Raw genomic sequence first — 24970 nt, forward strand, 5'->3', positions numbered from 1 at the left:
GGCCAAGAGGAAGAGAGACAGAGTGAAAGAGAGACAAAGAGAAAGAGAGAGAGACAGAGAGACAGAGACCAAGCAGAGAGACAGAGACACAGAGATACAGAGAGAGAGACTGAGACAGAGAGAGACAGACAGAGAGACAGAGAGAGAGAGAGACAGACAGAGAGACAGAGAGAGAGACAGAGAGACACAGAGAGAGAGAGAGACAGAGAGACAGACAGAGAGAGAGAGACAGAGACTGAGCAGAGAGACAGAGAGAGAGACAGAGACAGAAAGAAACAGAGACACAGAGATACAGAGAGAGACTGACAGAGAAGAGAGAGACAGAGAGACAGACAGAAGACAGACAGAGAGAGAGACAGACAGAAGAGAGACAGACAGAGAGACAGAGACAGAAGAGAGACAGAGAGACAGAGAGAGAGACAGAGACAGACAGAGACAGAGACAGACAGACAGACAGACAGAGAAAGAGAGAGAGAGAGAGAGAGAGAGAGAGAGAGAGGAAGACAAAGGGAGAATGAGAGAGGAGGTAGAAAATAAAATCTTTTCTATCCCTATGAGTCCCCTAGGAGAAGGACCAGGGAGCTGTGGGACAGCACCAGAACACCTGAGTTCAAATCAGTTCAACAGACATTAATTAATCACTTATTAAAAATTAGCAACAAGGGCATAATGGAACTAGCCTTGGGTTTGGCATCCAAGGACCTGAGTTCAAATCTTGGCTCCGAAGCTTCCTAGCAGTGTGCCTTTGGGGAACTTACTTCCCTTCTCAGGCCTTCAGGTTCCCGCTCTGTAAAACAGGACTAAATGATCTTTGCTTTCCAGCTCCAAACCTAATCCCAACACCCCTTCCCTCTAGTTGCCAGTGGGCCATCCCCTCACCCCAGGAAAATGTCTATTCTTCTGTTAACCAATTTAATACTAATTAAATATTCTCAACAATAACACTGATAACTGTTATTCTGTTAGTCAATTCAAGTGGATGCCTCGAGAGCAGCACTGTCTCATTTTTGTCCCTAGCCCAGAGCACAGTGATGGGCACAGTCCCCTGCTTATTGTGTGGATTGGAGCAGAGCCAGCTCACATGTTTTAGGTTTTTTGAAACAAATTTGAATTGCAAAAGGAAGTGGAGTGGTCTGAGTGAAGCGCAGATTCAGCCCCTTTGAACCAGGGTTCAAATCCTGACGCTGACATTTATTGAATATGTAGCAATATATTCATTACCAACACCACCGCCGCTGCCACCATCCCCACTCCCTAGTAGCATAGAGGATGAAGCAGCAGGCTTGGAAGCAGGAAGATGCATCTTCCTGAGTTCAATTCCAGCACTTACTACCTGTGTGTCCCTACTCTGTTTGCCTCCGTTTCCTCATCAAAAAATGAGCTGGAAAAGGAAATGGCAAAACTATGCCATGATCTTTGCTAGGAGAAACTCAAATGTATTTACAGAGAATCAGACACGACTGATCAACAGCTACAAAGACAAAACTCCCTTAAGGACTGGAACCACAATAAATTTGAAAGCACCATAGACATGGAAACTGATGCTATTCCCATAGAAAACAGGCCTTTTTTTCTATCATTACAATGACTTCAGTAGTTGACCTTGAATCAAGGGAGAGGATGAAGCCAGCTCTTTATTGGGGAAGGAACATATTTCAAAAGAAAAGTCAATAGAAAATCCCTTGAGGAACCCTGACCTCCAGAGCTAGGTGGACCAGACAGGGATTGGAATTTTCCCACCTCTGGCATGGCACCTTTAATCACATACCTCATTGCTGAATAACTACCCATCCACCTAAAGGCTGATGTCATTGTTTCTGTTGCTAACCCATCCAAACAGGCAGCATTCCCTCCCTTCCCTCCCAACCACACTCCCCCCAAAAGCCCTTTCTCCAGTCCCTCAGAAAGCACTGAGACAACCTGCTCCATTCTGAGAAGAAATTCTTACCCTTTGTAGTGTAAGGACTCCCTTGACAGATTTTTAAATAATTGAAGGAAGTATTCTACTTCAGATAGGGGTTAGTGAAAACAAAAAGATCATTCCCCGCCCCCCCCCAAAAGTCCATGAACCTTAAGGTATATAGCCCTCAGGTGAGTGAAGATAACAAGGTAACTAAGGTAGGGCAACGTGGACTTTGTCCAGAGTACCAAAAACCTAGAGGAAAGATAATATTTATACTGATGATCTTGAAGGGCAATTAGGAGGAAAGTATTTTGTAAACCTTGCTTCTCTAGATGTCTGAGCTGTCAGGATCATAGGGTTAAGGACTGGAAGCTATTTTTGGAATAGAAATGGGCAGAGCTGGAAGGGGGCTTAGAGAAAATTCAGTATGATCAACTTTTATTAAGTATCTACTTGGTACAGACCACTAGGTGGGGTAATGAAAAACAAATACAAAACAAAAACAAATTCAAAGTTAAGGTCAATTTTAATTTCCCCAACAAAGCAATCTGTAAAAAGAAGAACAATGGGAGAAGAGGGGCATTGCTAAGTGGCAAAGCTGATAAGGAGGTAGCTAACTGATGCAGTGGTTAGAGTGCCAGTCCTGGAGTCAAGAAGACCTGAATTCAAATCCAGCCTCAGACACTTCCTGTGATATGTACTCATTTGCCTCAGTATCCCCCTCTGTAAAATGGACATAATTACATCACCTATCTCCCAGGATTGTAGTGAGATAAAATGAGATGATATTTCTAAAGCTCTTTGCAAGCCTCATAGCACTTTATGAATGCTAACTCTAATTAAGATGATTAAAAAGTGTTCCCCGCCCTCCGTTATGTAATTATAGATCTAGAAAAGAACTTGGAGTTCTTTAGTTTAAACCTCTAATTGACAGATCCCTATCTTAAACAGGGGCCCAGAGAGGTCATTTGCTCCATGTCTCTCTGGTCCCTTCCAACTTTAAATCTTATGGTTCAGTCAGTGCAACAGAAAGAGGGAAGGAGAATTAGGGGGCACATGTAATCCTAGAGCTAGAGCTGGGAGGGACCTTGGAGAGCATCTAGTCCAATTCCTTCATTGTACAAGAAGAGACTGAGGGAGAGAAGGGAGGTGACTTGTCCAGAGTCACTTAGCTAGTAAGGGAGGGAGGCAGCATTTCTTCTCCTTCAGAACATAGTCTAGGAAAATTCCTGGGCTTTCTACATGTGCATTCCATCCTTATTCAGGACAAATTACCTGAAAGCAACTTTGGAAAATTATTTTAGAGTCATTTCCCCTGTAGCCTGTCAAATTGGGAACAGAAGCTATTCAGAAAAAGAAGGGATTCTTCCCCCAAGGAAGTGAACCAGGTTTTAGTCATATACATGATCAAAAAAATCACAAGGGGGAAGCTTCCAGTCCCAGCAAGAACAGAGTGCCCTATTCTCAGTCATCCCAAATATTCCCATGGACTCAGCCTCAGTAGACTAGCCCTGTCTCCCTGCCCTTTACATGTGGCTGGATCAAAGTGTTCCATCTAGAGCTTCTACTATTAATTTCCCTCTTGCTGGTTAAGTCTACAGCTTCCTGGACACCCTGGACATGGACCAAAAGGGCTGATGCTGTCAAGAAAGGATGGAAAGCTACCACATAGATAGGATGGGACAGATAGAAATGAAGCATTTGGGTAGCTGTGGCACCAATGTGGTAGCCAGGCTTCTGTATAGTCTCTCTACCCATCTAAGGAGACAGCCTGGGGGCAAGAAAGAAACCTGACTGAGGATTCACAGAACAATGAGAATCAGGAGAGAGCTAAGGACTTAGGCTGTCACCCCTGGGAAAGACCTAAGAACATGGAATGGCAGAGGTTGGAGGGAACTTAGCAAAGAGAATGACAGAGCTTGAGAATGTGTAAGAACAGAGAACATCAGGGGTGAGGAATGCTAGAACAGAAAACATCAGAGGTGAGAGGGACCTTAAGAACAGAGAATGTCAAATGGGAGAACAGAGAATGTCAGACAGGGGACCCTAGAACAGAGGATGTCAGACAGGGGACCCTAGAACAGAGGATGTCAGACAAGGGACCCTAGAACAGAAAATGTCAGACAGGCCCTAGAACAGAGACTGTCAGATGGGATTCTAGAACAGAAAATGTCAGACAAGGGACTCTAGAACAAAGAATTTCAGAGACAAGGGGCTCTAGATCAGAAACTGTCAAGAGACAGGGGACCCTAGAACAGAGAATGTCAGAGACAGGATACCCTGAAACAGGAAATGTCAGAGACAGGGGACCCTGGAACAGAAAATGTCAGACAGGGGATCCTAGAACAGAGAATGCCAGAAACAGAGGGTCCTAGAACAGAAAATGTCAGAGGCAAGAGGGACCTTAGCAAAATGAATGTCAGTGCTTGAGAATCCTTAAGAACAGAGAAATTTAGGGGCGGGGGACCTTAGAATATTGAGCAACATATCTGGAGGACCTTAGAAAGGAGAATGTCAACTCAGAAGAGAGAATATAGAAATGTCAGAACTGGAAGGATCTGAGAATACCTACAGAATGTCACAGCTGAAAGGAACCTAAGAACACAGAATATCAGACCTGGAGAAACCTAGAAGATGGAATGTCAAGGGCAAAAGGAACCTGAGAACAGAGAGTCTAGATGTTTCGGAGTTGGACTGAAGCAACTGCAGGAGAGATCTTAGAACAAAATAACTTATTGTTTCAGATGGGTAAACTGAGACTCAGAGAGGAGAATTGTCTTACCCAATGTGACCCAATGAGTCCGTGGCAGACTTGGGACTAGACTTCAGTCTTCAGCTCAGATCCCATTTCCTCCTGCTGCCCTGGGGATGATCCAACTACAAAAATGCCAGGAATGAATCTTTTTGTAAGATCCTCATGCAGTTGAGAAATCTCAAGGCCCAGTTTTTCCCAATCACAGCCACCTTCTCATATGGCTTTTTGCCTCAGACCAGCCCAGAACGATCAGGTCCTCTCCTTATGGGATGACAGTGGAATGCAGCCCCCCATCCGGCTGAGAATAGTTCACTAACACTGATGAGGTGGGAGCTGAGATTCATGCCATCCTACCAGGCCTGGGGTCCCTGCCTTCTCCACTGTCTCCTCTTCAGCCACAGGATGCAGCTGCTAAGTAAGATCACTTCTCCCTGATGCCCTCCAGACCAGTGACAAGCAGGTGGTTCTCACAATTGCCACACCACATACTCAGAGACCCACCACTTCCTCCTACTCTTGAGGCTTCTGGGAGGGAGCAGAGAGCCTTAGTCTCTTATACATGGTCAAAGTGTGTGTAATGAACTGATAGTCCACAGCTGGCTTTTTACAGAAAAGGAAACTGAGGCCAGGAACAATGAAGGGAAAAGTCACAGAGCGATGGCACTGATCCCCTGGATCAGTGCTTCAGTTGTGGGAAGTGACTGAGGCTAAGGGGAGGACAAGGACAAAAGGGTAAATGAGAAGGATGAATGAATGAATGAATGAATGAAATACTTATTTAACATTTCCTGTGTACAAAATACTGTATTAAACACTAAAGATACAAATGGAAAAGCCAGACCCTCCATATTCTCAAAGAGTTCACCTTCTAGTAGAGAAGAGGGAAAAAAAGGTCACATGGTCCTTAGCATACACCAGGAAGGAAATTAGTATTTATTAAGGTCCTCTACTAAGAATTTTATGAAGATGGTCCCGTTTGACCCTCACAACCACCTCATGAGGTGAGTACTCTTATTATCTCCTTTTACAATGGAAGAAACTGAGGCAAACAGAGGTTAAATGGTTGGCCCAGCTAGGAAGAAACTGAGGTTGGATTTGAACTCTGGTCTCTCTGACTACTGGTTCAACATTCTATTCACTGAAGCACCAGTTGCCAAGCAACTAGCTGGCAGAGAAGGTGGAGTACTGGCTCTGAAGTCAGGAAGACCTGAGTTCAAATCCAACCTCAGATGCTTCCTAGCTGTGTGACCTTGGATGAGCCACTTGACCCTGATTGCCTCGCATCCAGGGCCATCTCCAGTCATCCAAATCCATATCTGGCCACTGGACCCAGATGGCTCTGGAGGAGAAAGTGAGGTCCCCTCACTCAAATCCAATTCATGGGCTTGTCATCTTCTTTGGGAATGAAGGACCAACATTGAGCTGCTTAGCACATGGTAATGCTTCTTTAAGGATATGATCATGGTGTGGAATGGCTTTAAAATTTGTCACCTTTTGTGAAGGGAGGTCTAGACCTATGATTTTCACTGTTGGGAACTCCCAGTGTGGGAAATTCTATCCACTAAGACAGAATAAAAACTCCTCTATAACTTAGGATTTTAGAGAATTGGCTGAGGGGAAAACAACACAGTTTATACTCTTCATTAGAGTTGCCCACTAAACCTCAGTGTGTGGGGGGAGAGCAAAACATCGATGGAGAAGGAAATGGTCGCCCTATTGAGAACCACCGTCTTCTCAGTCTCCCCAATGGGCCTCACTTCCTGCCCCTTTCTGGCTTACTGGAACCTTAGGGGTTGAGAAGAGATAACAGAAACGAGAAGGAGACTTTGTAAGCTCCAAAGGCCCAACAGATGGGTGATTGGTCATTATTCACTGAGCAAGGCTCTCATCTGAGAGCCTAAGGATGGGACTCTGGGATTAGGCCCCAAGCCCAGGCAAGACCACAGCCTGGATGCTGTTGCGAAACCTACCTGTCCCTCAGGGGGAGAGGAACAAAGAGGGGGGGTTCTGCTTCTGGCCTCCCCATTTCCTTCCAAAATGCGGACCAGGCTGGACTGGGCAGGAGCCAGACACCAAGGCCAGCTGGAGGGCCTTCATCTCAACGTGTTCTTCCTGAGGGGCCTTAGGGAGAAAGAGCCCCGGGAAGGACCTGGGCTGTCTGGTCCACCCTCTATCCTCACTCCCTTCCTACTTGTGACCTTAGCTCTGTCACTGTCCTGATCTGGGTCAAAGTGGTCATTCTTCTGGGGAGGAAGCTGAGATGTCCAGTGAGGCTGGGACTTTCTTAAAGCTTCTTTAGATATAAAATGATACAGGAACTTCCCCCCTGGCTCTGACAACTCCTGGCCCTCCCGACTCTGACATCCCCCCTTCTAAGACCCCTCCCCGATCAGACATCTCCCTAGATTTGTTCTAGGTTCTAAAGCCCCATCCTGTTCTGTCCTTCCATGAATCTCAGGTTCTAGGAGTCCCCCTTCCTGAATTTTAGACCCCCAAGCCCCTCTGCTGACTGTTCCTATGCTGTGCTTCCATCACATCCCATCTGCTCTCCATCAGACTCAGGCTTTTCCAACCTGGAATTTCTCATTTGTTCTCAGTTCTTTGTCATTTGGCCATGGTTGGGGTAGGATTGTAGGACTGTGGGAAGAGAGCCAGAGGATGTAGTGGAAGGGGGAGGCAGAGGCCAGGAGCAGGAGGTCCTGGCTCACACACACACTCCCATCCTGGAGACTGGAAAGCTCTAAGTTGACTGAAAGTGGATAGGGAAGCCAGGCCTGGCTCTTGGGCAAACTGGGAAGCCATCAGTGTTGTGATCTGGCACTTCCCACTCTGAACACTCTGAAACCGCAATCTTCCATGGAGGGGCTGAGTGTTAGCTCTGTGGGATTCAGCAGGACTTTTCCTCTGTCTGTGCCTCAGTTTCCTCCATTGTAAAATAAGGAGAATGGTCAAAATCATGTAAAAAGTCAAAGGATCATAGAATTAGAAAAGACCATTAGAGCTTATCTACAATCCCCCCATCTCATCTGACAGGTGAAGAAACTGAGGCCTCTCCAAGAGGGAAGAAATTTGTGCAAAGTTAGTAAGCTGCTGAATCAGAATTTGAAGCCAGATCCTGAGACACTAAATCTAAGACTCTGCACATTATATCACAAATGTTGATAATCGGTGTTCTATATTCTATGTACTATGTTCTCTCTCTGCTTCCAGCTATGTTCTAAGGTCCTTCCCAGCTCTGACATCCCCTGTTCCAAGACCCTTCCCAGCTCTGACTTTCCTTGTTCTAAAGCCCTTCTAAGCTCTAACATTCGCGGTTATAAGACCCCTCCCACCTCGGACATTCTCTGTTTTTGTTCTAAGCATCTCTAAGAAGCTCATTATGAGCTTAGAAGGTGCTGGATGATTCTATGTCCTCTACTTGGGGTCACACCTTATTGGATCATGAACTGTTGTCATGACCATTTTCCAGCTAAGAAAACTGAAGTGTAGAATGGACAGAGGACATGGCTGAGAGGCCCTCTGTGTGAAAAGCCTGCTCAAACTAGAAGCTCAGAACGCTCCCCATCCACGGTGCTTTCCCCCCCTCCTCCACTGTCCTCCCCCTTTCCCCCTCATCGCTCCTCCAGCTTCTCCAATCACTCCCCTTCTAATTCAGTTGAAGCTTTTGCCTGATTGACCCAGATCCACAGCCAATGAGGCAGCCCCTTGCCAAAATAAGACTCAAAAACACATTTCCATAAAGGAATCTGACAATTACCCAGACTCCCTGAAGACCCTTCCATGATGTCAGTAAGCTGTTGAATGGACACAGAAAGAAACAATGAATACTGGCCTTCTGGATCTTTCACCACATACAGATGACTGGGACTTGCCTGGGGAGTGTTGAGGTAGATGGCTTAAGGAGAATGGGTGCCTCAATGGCCCTCGCTCAGAAAGGCTACAACCTTGGGAAGGTCCAAGCAGCCAAAGTTGTTGGCCATACCTACATAGGCAGCAGGTCAGATGCTAGGTTCCACAATGAGAAGGAATGAAGGAGTCATCTTGAACATTGCTCTTCCAGTTGGCATAAAGACAACCTCCTAATAACAGGAAGCCAGAGACCCGAGTTCAAGGGCTGCTTCTGGTATTTACCACCTGTATGGCCTTGGCCAAGGAATAAACCTCCCAGATCCTCTGTTTCTTTATCTCTAAAATGGGAATAGTTATTTCTATGGTCCCTCCTAGGGGACCATAGGGTTACCACAAGGTTCAAATGAGGCAGGCTAACAAGGGGGTACAATGCATTTTAAGTCTTAAAGTCTGAACTTAGGATGGTGCTTAAGGTCAACTCAGGAAGGGTAAAAAAAGCAGGGCATTCTGGGTGTGTGGTACATCTATCAAACAGTGCAGGATGGTTGGTCCGGTCTTCATTTCCAGGTCTCATCAGGGGTTTCCTGAACCATCCTGAAATATCACTGGGATGTTCCATTCTGATTGGCCGGAAGTTGGGGCTGGACTGAAGCCCAGGGAAATGTCGATGAGGAGATCTGCCTTCAGAGTTGATAGTCCTTAGGACAGATTGCCAAGGATGGACGGGGTGGGGACAAGGGTAGATGATGGGTCCTTAGGGTGGTGGGGAGGAGCATTTTGAAGACTTCTACAAATGTACAGGGAATTCAACAAGAACACTGAGATCTCAGACGTTCTTCCTTGTTGTTTGTTTTTTTTTAACCATGTCTGGCTCTTCATGACCCTATTTGGGGTTTTTTTGGCAATGAGACTGAAGTGGTTGGCCCCTTCCTTCTCTAGCTCATTTGAAAGCTGAGGAGCTAAGGCAGAGTGAGGAGACTTGCCAAGGATCACACAACTAGAAAGTGTCTGAGATCACATTTGAATTCGAGTCTTTCTGACTTTAGGCCTAGTGCTCTATCCACTGTGCCACCCAGATGCTCTCCTTAAGGGCCAGAACTTCCAGGTGTGTGCCAGCTCTGCCTTGAATGACCTGCTTCATGCAACTACTGAGAATTGAGAAACCAATCACAACTATGTGATTTTATGGGTGAATATTTTCCACATTATGGTCTCATTTCCTTCATATCCAAATTGAGGAAATAGAATATATGTTCCCTAAGGTTTTCCAAGCTCTGATCTTTTCTGTCCCAAGGCTTTCCACCAGCTCTTGGCACCCTAACATAGCTGTTGGGTTTTTTTGGGGGGGGGGGATTGTCTCCCCATTAGAGTATGACTCCTAAGGACAGAAACTGTCTTTTGCCTCTTTGTATCTTTATCGCTTAGCACAATGCCTGGAGTAGGCACCTAATAAATGGCTTTTTTTAATTATATAAAGATTTTATTTATTTTTCAATTATATACAATAATAGTTTCTACCTATCATTTTTTGGTAAGGTTTTGAATTTTACACTTTTTCCTCCACCCTCCCTTCCCTTCCCTTCCCCCTCATGGAAGAAATCATCTTTACATTCCATTCTATGCATTGATCAAAATTGAATGTGTTGAGATTAATAAATGGTTATTGACTGACCAAACTGATCTGAAACCTCATTCTCTACCGTTTCCATGGCCTCCACCCTCTCCACTGCATCTTGTTCTATCAACTAGGGTCAAATAGAACAAAACTAATCCCTTGACCCCATGGAAGCACTCCAGATACTAGACAGTAACTCTCAGGTGCTTCTACCCTCCAGTCTTCTTTTCCTGGGAAAACATTCACTCAATCGATAGACATTCCTACCACAGACCCTTCCATGGGATGCTATCTAAACATTTCACCATTTTGGTCACTGTCTTCTGAATATCCTCCAGTTTGTCCATATTGGCACTACAATTCAGAGGCCAAGATGTGATGGGAGCAGGGTGGGGACTAGCTAGCCTCTAATTTCCTTGTTCTAGATGTTCCAGAGTCTCAGAATGCAGTCCAAGCTTAGATCACTCAGGATTTGGGGCAAGTCATAGAAAAACCAAAGCTTCCTGGTGGGAATATTCTCAGAGGCTTGCTGGCCCAGCAGAAACCTAAACAAGAGATCTCCCTCCAACATACCCAACTTATTCAGTCTCTCCTTGAAGACCTCCAAAGAGGAGACACATCCTTTGTCCATGGAGGTTCTACTTCTGGAAAACTTTAATTGTTAGAAAGCCCCTCCTAAACATTGAACCAAAATCTTCCTCTCTGCAGTTTCCACCCATTGTTCTTGGTTTCTCCCTTCAGAGTTAAGTAGAATTAAATCTCATCCTTCTTCCAAGTGAGGGTCCTTCAAATTCTAGAAACCAGAAACCATGAATCTACTTAGTCTCCTTTTTCTTTTCTCCAAGATGAATGCCCCCAATTTTTTTTAACCAGTTTTTATCTGGCATTATTTAAGTTGCCCTTACCCGTCTGGTAATCCTATGTGATAATCAATCAGTCAACCAATCAATGAATAAACATTTGTTAAGCCTCTGCTACTTGCAGGTACTGGGCTAAAATTTCAAAGATATAAAAATTAAAGACTCTCCAGTGTCCTTAACCACTCTGCATCTCAGTTTTTTTCATCTATAAAATGGACAGATCATAGTTGGAAGGTGAGTTGGAAGGTGCAGCAGACATTATCCAGTCCAACCTTATCACTAAACAAATGAGGAAGCTCATGCACAGCCAAGTCAAGTGACTTGCCTAGGGAGACCCACAGTGAGGAAGTGTCTAACGTAGAAGCTTAACTCAAGTCTCCAAGTCCAGTGCCCTGTTCATTGTATCAGGCTACTTTGTTCAACTCCCAGGGTTATTGTGAAATAATAATAATGATGATGACAATAATAAAAACAAAGGAAAGGGAGACGAGTTGCAGAGAGGTAGGTATCATCTAGACTACAGGAAAAATGGCAACAAATAGAGAGCCTCCCAAGTGGAATGGGCTGCCTCAAAAGGAAGTGGGCTGAGGCAGTTAGTGATAGAGCATGGGCCCTGGACTTAGGAGGATTTGAGTTCAAATATGAACTCAGACATTTACTAGTTCTGTGACCCTGGGAAAGTCCCTTAATTCCTGTTGCCCCCCCCACACACACACACATTTTAAAAAAAGGAAGATGGGCTCCTTTCATTAGATATCCACTAGGATATACTGGAGGATCATACACATGACATGTTGTAGAGAGGGATGCATAAGACTAGTCGGTTGACCTCTGAGTATCCTTACTCACAACTCAGAGATTCTGTGATCTTGTACCAAAGACCCCCATAGATACATAATAATGACTGGCTCTTTTACATCTTTGAGGAGAATCAAAACCCTCAGCATACATTATCTTCATTCAAGCCAATATCAAAGATCAAATTGGATCCCAGGTCTTGCTTATTCCATTCTATCCATTACATCATGGAACAGCAGAAAGAAAACTGACTGTGAGTTCAAATACTGAGGTTCAGACCTTCTTTCTGATGCTTATAACCTGGATAACCACAGACAACCTTTACCATTCTTAGCCTCAGTTTTGTTTTGTAAAATGGGATGGCTGGACTAGAGAGCTGCTAAGGTCCCTTTCAGCTCTGCCTCTATGATTGTGTTATCTGACGGAAGCTTGTCCCTTATACATCATATGAGGGGTAGTGTGGTATAGTCAGGAATTCAAATCCCTGAAGGATCCCATTTCACAGAGCTTTTCATGTAGCAACTATTTAATAAAATGTTTATTGATGAACGGATAGAGCACTGGAGCTGGAGTCTGGAAGATCTGGGTTCAGATCTTGCTTTAGATTCTTATTAGCCATGTACCCTTGAAATTTGGAGTAGTTAGATGTAAAAGCTACTTAACCATTGTCTGTCTCTGCTTCCTCTGAAATCAGGATAAAATGCAAACATTAAAGCATTATAGAAACATCACTGATAATTGACTGACCAATGAACCTCAAGCAGCTTCCTATCTCTGTGAGTCAGGGCAACTTATTAAATTATTAAGATTATTAAATTAAATTAAGATTATTAAATCTGTCTGGACCAGAGCTTCCAAACTGAATGCTTACTGTCCAATGATCCCTTTTCCATCTCTTGTCACTTTCTGCTTATCAAAGAGATAAATAAGCCAGGCATAAGTAGGATCATTTGGCAGAGGGAGAAACTGAGGCTCAGGGCAACCTACTCACAATGTCAGAGTCAGGACTCTGGCTTTTGACTCCTATAATCACAGCCTAGCTGTAAAGTCCCCTTAATATATTTTGATTTACAAAATATGCCTTACATAACTCCCCTGGGGAATTTAGACATTTTGTAAAGTAGGGTTTGCCTTCCTCACTACCCCAAAGGCAAGGAATCTCTGGGCATCTGGGTGTGAGTCCTGGAGCCAACAAGCAGAATTGAGGAAGCTCCTTTCACCAGTCCATTACACAACAGGACTTGTGGGTGGCCCATGAGGGCTCCTAGGACAGGGCAGGCACTTGTCAGGACCACAGTGTCCAGCACCAGAGGGGAAAGGGCTGTGGGGGTGGGAAGAAGAACTGAATCTAACTTTCAGAAACCTCAAAAAGCAGCTGACTCCACAATGCTGACTCAACTGGTGGTATTTCCAATTCCTGACGTGCCAGAGGCCAAGGGGCAAAATGGCACAGTCTTGTGCTTAGGTGCCCATAGGGAAGTAGGAATACAAGCCATTGATCTGGATGTCACTTGAGGGTCTATGGTTTCCTAGTTGTAATGTACTTTTCTTCCAAAAGACGAGAGGGAGAACAAGGACGACTGCTTCTCACTTCATAGACAAGGAACTGAGGCACCAAGAAGGAATGTGACTTGCCACAAGTCACACCACAGTCACAATTATCTCCAACTGTCTTACCAGATATCTGGAACTGGATGTCCCATAGAAATCTAAAATTCAAAATGTCCAAAAATGAACCCATTATGTTTCACCAAAAATCTACCCACTTCTTAACTTTTCTGTTACTGTCAAAAGTGCCACCAACCTCCCAAGCTTGCAACTTCGGGGTTGTCCTCAACTCTCACTTCCCCTATATTCAATCAATTGTGAAGTCCTATTGTTTCTACCTTCTGATTATCTCTAGAATATACCTTCTTCTCCCTTCTGACATGGCCTTCACCCCAGCTCAGGCTCATATCCATTCATGCTTTGGATTCTGGTAATAGCTCTTGGGGGAGTCTGCCTGCCTCAAGTCTCTCCCCATTCCAGTCCATCTTCCAGTCAACTTAAATTTCAACTTAAATCGGTCATCCTAAAGCACCTACCCCATTCCATAAACTCTAATGGCTCCCTAGAATCAATACCTTGGAGATATTTCAGGATCAATTTCAATAAAGCAAATATCTCAAGAAAACATGTCACCAATTTTTTGGTTTCCTAGTATAAATAAAAGTGATGTTTTACACAATACTGAAATCTTTAATGGTACAACAGTATCATGTTTAAAAGAACAATGTATATACTTTAGTTTAAAAATATATTATTGCTAAAAACTGCTATCTTCTCTGAACCTTCAGCAAATTGCAATCCTTTTTGCTGATAGAGGGTCTTGCCTTGATATTAATGACTACTGACTGATCAGGGTGGTGGTCCCTGAAGGCTGAGGTGGCTGTGGCAGTTTCTAAAAAAAGAAAATAACATTGAAGTTTGCCATTTATTGACTCTTCCTGTTACTTGAATACTTAAAGGCCATTGAAGGATTATTCATTGGCCCAATTTCAACATTTTGTGCCTCAAAGAACAGACAGATCCAAGGACAGGAAGAGAGATGGCAGAATAGCTGGTCAGTGGAGCAGTCACAATACTCACATTTACCGATTAAATTTGCATCTCATGAGTGTAGTTCGTAGCATCCCAAAATAATTACCACAGAAGCATCAAAGATCACTAGCATAGATCTCCAAAAACAGATATGATAATAATAATAATAATAATGAAAAAGTTTGAAATCTTTTCAAAATTACCAAAATGTGACACAGGGACACTTCGTGAACTGATGCTTTTGGAAAAATAAGACCAGTAGACCTGCTCCATATAAGGTTGCTACAAACCTCCAATTTGTAGAAAATGTACTATCTGCAAAACACTATAAAGTGAAGCACAATAATGCAAGGTAGAAAATTCTCTATTAGGGGAGCAAAGCCCTTCTTAACTGGCCCTCTCCTACCTGTCCAGTCTTCATATAAAAAATAATGATAATAAGGGGCGGCTAGGTGGCACAGTGGATAGAGCACCGGCCCTAGAGTCAGGAGGACCTGAGTTCAAATCCGACCTCAGACACTTAATAATGACCTAGCTGTGTGGCCTTGGGCAAGCCACTTAACCCCATGGCCTTGCAAAAACTAAAAAAAAAAATAATGATAATAGCTGTCTTTTGATTTCGAAGATGACCACATCAGTCAAATTAATGTTGGCTTGGCTTGCACATTATGTTTATTCTAATGAAAGATCTTTCTTACTTGCCTTTTCCAGGACCAATTCACCCCATGACCTGACTTGACTCCCCATCATATACTCTTCATCTCCCAACTTTGGGCATTTTCTCTGGCTGTCCTGCATCTGGAATGGTCTTCCCCCTCATGTCCACCTCCTACCTTCCCTAGCTTTTTTTTTCAATTCCTATCTTTTTACAGGAAACCTTTCTTGTTTGGACACAGTTATCTTGCTTTTCTTTGTAGCCCATTGTAGGTTGAATTACAGGATAGTTCAGTGACTTTCCCAAGGTCACACAGTAAGCTTCAAAGGAAAGACTTGAGGGGGGCACAGGAGATACCAATCCTCATCGCAATCATGAAACACCTATTCCATTGAAAGAGGTGCACTAAAGCCAGAATACTATAACATTTTCTCCGGTCATTTCCCCAACACATCCAGGAGATGGTTTGGTTTTGGGGGCATCTGCAGATCTAAACAGAGGGTTTTTAAAGGTACTTGGTCAGTTGACAGAAAGCAGAGTAGTCAGCCCTGAGCAATTTATGAGATAATTTGAACACATGAGGAAATTAGGGGATTATGATGTTACAATAGTAGAAGATAGTACTATAGGGAAGATTGGGGCTCCAGCTACTCTGATAATAGAACATAAATTCATCCATTCATGTGCAAAGAGAGAAAGAGTAGAAGATATTGTGAGTGGTGAATGCAGAGAAAAGCAGCCGAGAAAACTGCTATTGTCAATTCTAACTCGGCTAAGTTAAAAACTGAACTATTACAAAATTACCCTTGAATGCCTTCCACAAAATGGTAGTGTCTATAAAATGTTTGGCTCTAGTGTATCTGAAAAAAACTACAGGTATCACAGATTTCTAAAGTCATGATATCAAGAACCATTTTTAGAATGAAAGCAAAGAAATTCATTGCAACCAGGTTATTTTTAAGGGGAAAGATTTGTGCGTTTTAACCAGGTTATTTTTTTAGAAAATCAAAGTATTTTTTTATCAACACCTCCCCTCCGCCCCTAAAATATTGGACAAAAGTTTGGCATATTATTAGAAGATGAAATTGAATTGGTTGAGTATGCTGTGATATTAGACTATGTTATGATGTTAGAATGTTATGATAGGGGTGGCTAGGTGACACAGTGGATAGAGCACTGGCCCTAGAGTCAGGAGGACCTGAGTTCAAATTTGATCTTAGATACTTAATAATGACCTAGCTGTGTGGCCTTGGGCAAGCCACTTAACCCCATTTGCCTTGCAAAAAAAAAAAAGAATGTTATGATGACTTCTAGCACAAAGGAATATATTTTTAATGTGGATTGTTTTCTGTATTTTTCTAGAGTTGGGTTCTATTTCTTTGTAGTCAAAGGATATAAAGATTTGGTTTACTATCCCCTATATTCAAAAGAAACATTGGGTAAGAGAATATTCTATAGTGTACAAGAGTTATCAGATAACTAGTTTCTTTAGTTATAATCAAAAACTTAGACTGAAATGGATTCAATTACAGGCCAACTTCTTAATATTAAATAAGCCAGCCATTGTAACTCATTGAACACAAAGATGTTTTGGGGAGCTAATAAAAACTAAAAATTTTCCATTGAAGTATTTTAATTTGATGGGGAGGGGAATGATGATGAGATTCAAAGTAAGAAATAGTTGTTTTTAACCTGTGTTTTGTAATGTAGCTCATTTTATTCAATCCTGTCAACACAATTTGATTTTCACTGAATCTAGACATCTGTGTTTATCTGATATAGGGACTACACATTTTGGCAACTTCAATTTCCTCCAATTCTGAAAACAGATCTATCTCATAGCTTTTCACGGATGCATACAACATCAAGTTTTAACTATCTTTTTGATGAACATTTTACAGGAAAATCATATAGTTTTTGTGGCAAGCACCTGATACTCACTAGCTGTGTGACCTTGGGCAAGTTACTTAACCCTGATTGCCTCACACAGGGACACCCATAGTCATCTTGATTCATACCTGGCCACTGGATGGTTGCATAGGAGAAAGTGAAGTGGTTGGCTTAGTTCAGCATCCCCCTCACTCAAATCCAATTCATATGTATGTCATGACATCACTTCCCTCTGATAGGGAAGCTAGGTGGAGCAATGGATAGAGCATTGGCTCTGGAGTCAGGAGGACAGGAGTTCAAATCCTGCCTCAGACACTTGACTCTTACTGACTGCATGACCTTGGGCAAGTCACTTAACCTTGATTGCCTCACATCCAGGACCATTTTTGGTTGTCCTGAATCATATCTAGCCACTGGACCTAGATGACTCTGGAGGAGAAAGTGAGGTTGGTGACTTAGCGCAGCTCCCCCCCACCACTGAAATCCAATTCATGTGCTTGTCATGGCATCACCTCCCCTGATGTCATGGTATTCTTTGAGAATGAAGGATAAACATCATCATCATTCTATTGAAAGAATAAATTTTTTTTCATGCATTTCCTTCTAATAATTTTTGAACTTCCAGATCCTTAGGTAATGGTAAGTGTTATTTAGGTATTAGTTGTCTGCAAAATAATTACAGATCATTTTTTTAATTAAAAAAAGCTATATCCTAGCAATTAGAAGTATCCCAGAGTAGGGTGAACTAGCTAAGAAAATAATGAGCTTCCCATTGTACAAGTCTGGAAGCAAAAGCTAAAGGTTGGAGGTGTTGTAAGGGAAAATTTTAAGGATTGCATTAGACAAAATGCCAATTCTGAGATTCTGTGAAATGTTACAATTGGAATTCAAACTCAGGTCTTCTGATTCCTAAATCCTATGCGTTTTCCACTGACCCAAATCCCTCCATCAAGCAAGGATACTATCTCTTCCTCCTTGGATATTTAGCAAATTCATCTAATGCCCATAAGATTTAGATACTTCTAGGTGTTAGTGAAGTCAGTAGGTCAGCATGGCATAATGAAGAAAATACTAGATTTGGGGTCAAAGAAAATGACATCAAAAGTCAGTCTGATGTCTTAGTGGGCAAGTCACTTCTGCAATTTCTTTCTCTGAAAAATGAGACAGTTCGACTCAGTAGCCTCTCAGATACCTTCTAATACCAACTTTTTGATCTTATGGTCATTTTTGTACTGATGATGGAAATAAAGTTATATCTATGGATGTCCTCATCTCTCAATCTGCCATGAGGCATTTGAATGATGCAGGGCAAATACCAAGGAGAAAATGTTATTCTTTGGCAAATCTGTCTTTTGTTTAGCATTTCTACACTAGGAATCATCTCTTGGAGAAAGAAGGGAGGAAGAAAGGAAAGAAGGGAGGAAGGAAAGAAGAAAGGAATGAAAGAAGGGAGGGAGGGAGGAAGGAGAGGGGGAGGAAGGAGGGAAGGAAGGAAGGAAGGAAGGAAGGAAGGAAGGAAGGAAGAATGAAAGAGAAATATGCATTTCAATCACTGTAGTCAAAGCCACAATGAGATCTGGGTCATCTTTGAACCCCCAAAATCCCTTCTTGATTTATGAAAACTTTCTTAGACAATAAGGGTAACCAAATGAAATGAAGGAATTAATGAATAAACTTGACCAGGATGTAGCGGTCTGGGCATAAGGAGACTCATGTTCCTTACCTAGTTTGGCCACCAGCTCACAACCTTAATTCCTTGCAAATTCATAATGTTCTGTATTCTAAAATGATGTGTTCTATGTTCCAAGACACCTCTGAACCCTGACATTTCATGATCTAAGAGCTCTTCCAGCTGACTATCCTCTGCCTCATTGCTAATTGAAATTTGGGATATTCTTTAACCCCACTATTTCTTCCCCTTTCCATGTGAGATGCCTTTGGTGGCTTCAGTGGTCAGTTGACCTGAGCTTCTCCTGGTGGCCACAGCTGGTGAGTTGCCTCATGTTCAACAAACTCAGCTGTTTTCTAAGGAGACCCCAGAAATCATCTGATTCAAAGCCTCCCCGAATAGGAATTGCCATGCAACCTCCTAGACAGGCTCCTTAAGGGCCAGAACTATTTAATTTTTGTCTTTGAATGCCCATTACCTGAGACAGTGTCTAGAACATAATAATAGTTCCTTAATAAATGTTTGCTTAGGGAATGGTGATTTCCAAGTGTTATACCTTACGGCATAGTGGAAGAAGAGAACCACCCTCCTCCCCCCTCCCCCCCAGACATGCAGAGAGCATGGGACCATACCCTGGAGGAGAGAGTTGGGAGGTTGGGCAACAGCAGTAAACTGCCAAGAAGTAGAAATTCCTGGCCATTTGCCTGACCTCTTGGGGATCAGAGAAGAAAGGTCATGCAGGAGAGGCTAAGCTAAGGTATATTTGGATTGAATGCCAGAATTTTTCAGATGACATTTAGATTAGTCACCTTGAGTTTGGACCCAAAAGCATAGAGCATAGTATCAAAAGAATTGAAGAATGTACAATGCCCAAGCTGGAACTGACCTTAAAGAATGTCGAGTCCAATGTTGTCATTTTATAAAGAGGCACTATCAGTCATCCGGGAAGGGAAGTGACTTGTCCAGGGTCACAAAAGTAGCAAGTAACAGAGCCAGGGTTCTTGACTCTCATCAAAAGACACTTTCTCTTCTTTCACTATGATTGCCTATCTGCATCCAAGAAAATCACTACCATCAGCCCCTAGTCCAACTTATCTAACCCACTATTTTTTTTTAGATTTTTGCAAGGCAATGGGGTTAAGTGACTTGCCCAAGGCCACACAGCTAGGTAATTATTAAGTATCTGAGGCCAGATTTGAACTCAGATACTCCTGACTCCAGGGCTGGTGCTCTATCCACTGTCACCCCTAACCCACTATTTTTAAGGGATCCCAGACCATGATTCCATGCCAGTCAATTATCCATCAGAACAACGATGGTATATACCACTGAAATTTTGCCAATGAGTTCTCCTGAGCCATAGAATTGGTCTCAGGGCATCCCCTCCACAGATTATGCTTCATATCCCATCCAACCAACCACCAGGATAGTGGAGTCTGATGGAACCCATGATACATCTACCCAATTTCCTCTTCTTGCTCCTGATCAGGGGACAATAGTCAGATCAATCCTATCAATGGTACCAGAGCATGACGATAGTCTTCCCATGCCTCCACTCACCAACTCTGACCCAACCAAAATTCCCCCCAACCCCACCCATACCCAACCCCCACATGTGCTGCCTTCCCCATTAGAATGTATCAGCTCCTCCGGAGCGGGAACTGGTCTCACTTTAATAGTTCTCTTCCCCAGTGTCTGAAACACACTGGACATTGCATAACTACTTGTTGATTCATTCATTTCTTCATTCAGTCAAAACTCCTCTTCCCCCTGAGAATGAATCTTTTCCTGGAAATAGGTTTCACTTCTCCCTGTACCTTGTCATCCAGAACTGCTGACAAAGTCTGAGAACTGAAGAAACACATTTGCTTAGAAAAGCAAAATCCCATAAAGCCTCAGTCCAAGTACAGGCCAAAGATAGAGGGGCAAAAGGTTGCTGATCATAAATGCTCCAGGTCCTATGGCTTTATGCCAGTGACCAAAGGAGAGGCTGGGAACTGCTAGTCCGATTCTGGGGTCAGATCCTGGGAAAAAGACTCTGCCAGGAGGCAAGAGACTCAGATTCCAGTCTCAGGTCTGTCTCTGACTGTCCAAATGACCCATTGTAGTTATTTGCCATCTCTGGGACTCAGTGTCCTCACCTACAAAATGAAAAATGTGGGAGCTGGTGATCTCTGTTTCTTTCCTAATCTGGCATTTTGTGTTCTCTGTTCCAAGGTCCCTCCTACCTCTGCCATTTCAATTTCTAAGGCTCCTCCAGGTTCTGACATTGTCTATCCTAAGACCTTATCATTCCAGTATTCATTAGTGTAAGAATCCAAAAATATAAAACCACATAAATCATTAGCATTTCTATATATCATCAACAAAATCCTACAAGAAGAGACAATTCATTTAAAATAACCATCGACAATATAAAATACCTGGAAATATACCTGCCAAGACAAACCCAGGAACGATATGAATATATACAAATAAATTCAGATTTAAATGATTGGAGAGATATTGATTGTTCATGGTTGGACTGAGTCAATATAATAAAAAATGAAACAATTCTCCCAAATCTAATTTACTTATTCATGGCCATCCCAATTAAAACACTACAAAAATTATTTTATTGAATTAGAAATAATGCCAACAACCCAAAATATAATTGAATCAACTTCTGGGTGCCATTAACTTGGCACAATTAATCCAAAACAATACATTTCTCCCCATTTTCCATTTCTATTTGATTCAAGAATTCCACAAGACTCCTCTTGAGCAACAACTCTGGGCTTTCCAAGCCTATGAGCTGCAGAACACCAAATCCATCACAACACAAACCATACCGAATAGACTCTGAGTAAAGTCTGACAACGTACTTATCTTTGCTCTCTCCAAAGCAGCTAATCAAAGGCAGATCTGCACACCACTAGGGATTTGTTTGCCACAATCACATAGGCAGTTCTCAGGAGACAGAGAGAGGGACTGTAGTCAACACTCACACTGGGGGTCAGAACCCATACAGTCAGAACCCATACATTAAGCTCCTTGAAACATGGGAAAGTGAATAGAACTGTGGCTTTGAAATCTGCAGACTTGGGTTCAAATCCTGTCTCAGTTACTTCCTACCTCTATGACTTTGAGCAAGTCATTTTCCCTTTTATACCTCAATTTTCCCCCATCCATAAAAGGAAGGTGTAGTGCTTTTTTACATTTCCTTCCATCATTAAATTCTACAATCCTAAATAATTTAAATTATTTTAGAATTTATATTATTACCTATATCAAGACTAGTTTATAAATTCAGGTTGATAAGAGATAGATGTTTATTTGCCTTTATGATTCAAGCTGATGTTAAAGATGTATTTATAGTCTGTAATTAACTGATCTTAGGGAAGTTGGCTCATGGACTCAGAGGGTTAGAGCAGGAGGAGACTTCAGAGGATTTCTGAGCCTTAAGTCTCATTCTCCTTATCTTGAAAATGATTGGTTGGATTAGAGGTCATCTCCCCTTTAGCATTAGTCCTAAATTTCCATGCCCTTTGTTTTAGAGAAGAAATAGAAGTGGCGACTTACCCAAGGCCACACTGCTGGTAGGCAGCTGATTCTACATCCTCGCTTACCCCACCCCCCACTTCCCAATGCATCACTGTCCAGGTCTGGCTGAGCCTCATGTTCTCTGCCCCATCCCCAGCCCCCAACAAGAAAACTGATAGAAACATTCAGTACCTTCCACACTGTGCTGTCCTCAGTGGCCGGCTTGGAAGGCCAGCACCGGCCCCCCCAGCAGAAGGAGGCTGGCGAGTGTCAGCCCTTGGGCTGGGTACTGAGCTCCAACCTTTCCCATCCAGTTTTTCAGCCTCCTGTGGCCATTCCTGCAGCCCTGCATCCACCCATCCATCCGGGAGGAGGGGATGGCTCCCATCTAAGACAAAAGCAGGCTAAGGAAGCCAGACCCCCTCATCCCTTCCTCCAGAGCTGGCTCTGCCTGGCCCTCAATCCCAGACCCACTGGCTGCCTACTGGTTTGTTGGGTTTTGTTTTTTTTAAGACAGCAGAGTTCTCAGGGTGGGATTTGGGCGGGCCGTCCTTCTGCAGGAAAAACATCTGGAAAGGGGTGAGCCCGGAAACTTGGCTGGCTTCCCCCCTCCTGACCCAACGCCGGAGCCGGCCCAGGCGGGTGGGCTGAGGGCTGGGGGTGGTAAGAGGCAGGGGGGTAGCCCTTGTGTGCCAGGTGCTTGGGCAGAGCAAGGCCAAGCAAGGCCCTGCAAGAGTGGGGCTGTGGGGGTAGAAGGGGGGAGGATGAGGCCGGAGTTTAATGCCATATGGTTGGGAGCTGCTCCCACAGCAGGCTAGGGACCCCCTCAGTGGGGGAAGGGGGGTTGGTTGAATGACAGAGAACAGAGCTTGTGAGCTCTGAGGAGTGGGGGGAGGAACCTGCAGGCTCTTACAAGAAATTCAGTCACTTCCTCCTTCACAGAGGGGCCTCCCATTCCTGCAGGTGGGCCCCAATGTAAGCATGTCCTATACAGTCAGAGGAATGATGTCAGCAAAGCTACAGCCTCCCTCCCCATTGTTCTCCAGTCTTCTGTCCCAGCAGCAGTGGGATGGTGGAAAGAGAGCCTTGAGACCATCCCAATCCACTGCCTTGTCTTACAGAGAAAGAAACTGAGGCCCAGAGAGGAAAATGAATTGCCCCAGATCACACAGCTAGCTAATATCAGAGACTGGACCGGAACCCCAAGATGTTCCGACTCTCAGATCGTCTCTGTCCTCTCAGACAAATGATCGACCCAAGTCCTCCCCGAGGAACTGTGTTCCTGCTCTTTTCCCTTATTGAATGACCTGACATTTCCCCTTCAGCATCTTAACGACAAAGCTTATCATCACTAGCTGGAGTATCTTGGTCCCAGACACCAAACTCTTTAGAACAAAGGTCAAGCAGGTTGAGTCTGTCTTCTCTGACGGATTTTAATCAAACATAATCAAACCACAGAGAGGTGGTTCTGGATTTGGACTCTGCAAGACTTGAGTTCTATTTCTCCTTCAGATAGGTGCTAGTTGGGTGACTCTGGCAAGTCACTTAACCTCAGTCTGCCTCAGTTTCCTCAACTATAAAATGAGACTAATAATGGTACCTGCCCCCTGTGAGGAATAAATGAGATATTTGCAATGCCCTGGAATATAGTAAGCACTTAATAAGTGCTTGCTTCCATCTTTCTTTGTGCCTCCTGAGTTTAATGTCTAAAGGTTATAAGAATGATCATTATTTATTTATATTATTTTTATCTTATATTTTATAAATAATTCTATTTCTTTATATTATTTATAATAATTAAAATAATTTTAAAAATTGTATCAATAATTGCTAGCATTAATATAGCCCTTACTTTGCTCTAAGGATTTCACAATTATTATCTTGTTTGAGCCTCACAACAGCCCTGGAAGGCAGGTGCTCTGATGTCCCCCTTTTCAGAAATGAGGAAAGTGAAGCAAGTAGAGGTTAAGTGACTTCCGCAGGTCACTTTTACTAAGTGTCAGAGACTGGATTCAAACTCAGGTCTTCCTGGTTTCAAACCCAGCATTCTGTGCCATCTACCTGCCAAATATCATCCATATAGGGGTCACTTATCCAATAGTTTGTTTAAATATTTGCGGAACTGTCATTTAAAAGACGCTGTTCTCCTGGATCTCTCACAGAGGAAAGAGATTCAAAAGATGAGAGTTACTAGGAAGTCAATTTATCCATAGTTGGAGAAAGAACTTTCTAGTAATTTGGCCTTTCCAACAACAATAAAATGAGGTACCTGGTGAGCTAGTGAGCTTACCCTTCCTGGAGAAACTATCAAAGATGGTTTGGAGAAGATGTCTGTGAGTGGAAGCTGACCCCTTAGGTCCCATTCACCTCTACGTTTGGGGTTCTAAGAGTCTTCCATTCTATGATTCTATAAAATATATAAATTCTACTCTATAAAATTCACAAATTCTATGATTCTATGAAATAAGGGACCTGGACAAGTGTTCCTCATAGCTCCCTTCTAGCTTTGAGTCTTCAATCTTGTCTCAAATACATAGAAAAATGCACTATTGATTTTTTTCTTGTACTGAAGCTCCTGCTGCCTGAAATGCACTCACTAATCCCCTCTTGGGATCCTGAAATTCATTCAAAGTCTAACTCGGATGACACCCCTTCCTTGTAGCCTTTCCTGACTCCCCCTCCCTGTTGACACTCCCTACCACTTGGGGTGACCATGTTCTTTTGTGTATTCTTCTGTATCCTTGCCCACACTTTTTTTAGAAAGATTTTATTTATTTTGAGTTTTACAATTTTCCCCCTAGTCTTGCTTCCCTCCCCCCCACCCCCAACAGAAGGCAGTCTGTTAGTGTTTACATTGGTTCGATGATATGCATT

At 43.1% G+C, this 24970-nt stretch overlaps 1 protein-coding gene and 1 pseudogene across 3 annotated transcripts in view; one reads left to right on the forward strand and one right to left on the reverse strand.

Annotated features, from left to right (window-relative positions):
- CMKLR1 (chemerin chemokine-like receptor 1) overlaps positions 1-22595 on the reverse strand; it is a 61589-nt gene extending 38994 nt beyond the window's left edge. The window contains exon 1 of one of the 3 annotated variants that reach the window (XM_074206066.1): positions 4686-5582. The gene's annotated coding sequence lies outside the window, so the exon portion shown is untranslated. Of the gene's footprint in view, positions 1-4685; positions 5583-22288 lie in introns of those variants that run through there. The other 2 variants (XM_074206062.1, XM_074206061.1) reach the window with 2 other exon arrangements.
- LOC141499591 (glucosamine 6-phosphate N-acetyltransferase pseudogene) lies at positions 5625-15916 on the forward strand (annotated as a pseudogene).
- Positions 22596-24970: the final 2375 nt, after the last annotated feature.

Source organism: Macrotis lagotis, chromosome X, assembly GCF_037893015.1.
Source record: "Macrotis lagotis isolate mMagLag1 chromosome X, bilby.v1.9.chrom.fasta, whole genome shotgun sequence".
NCBI classification, from domain to species: domain Eukaryota; kingdom Metazoa; phylum Chordata; class Mammalia; order Peramelemorphia; family Peramelidae; genus Macrotis; species Macrotis lagotis.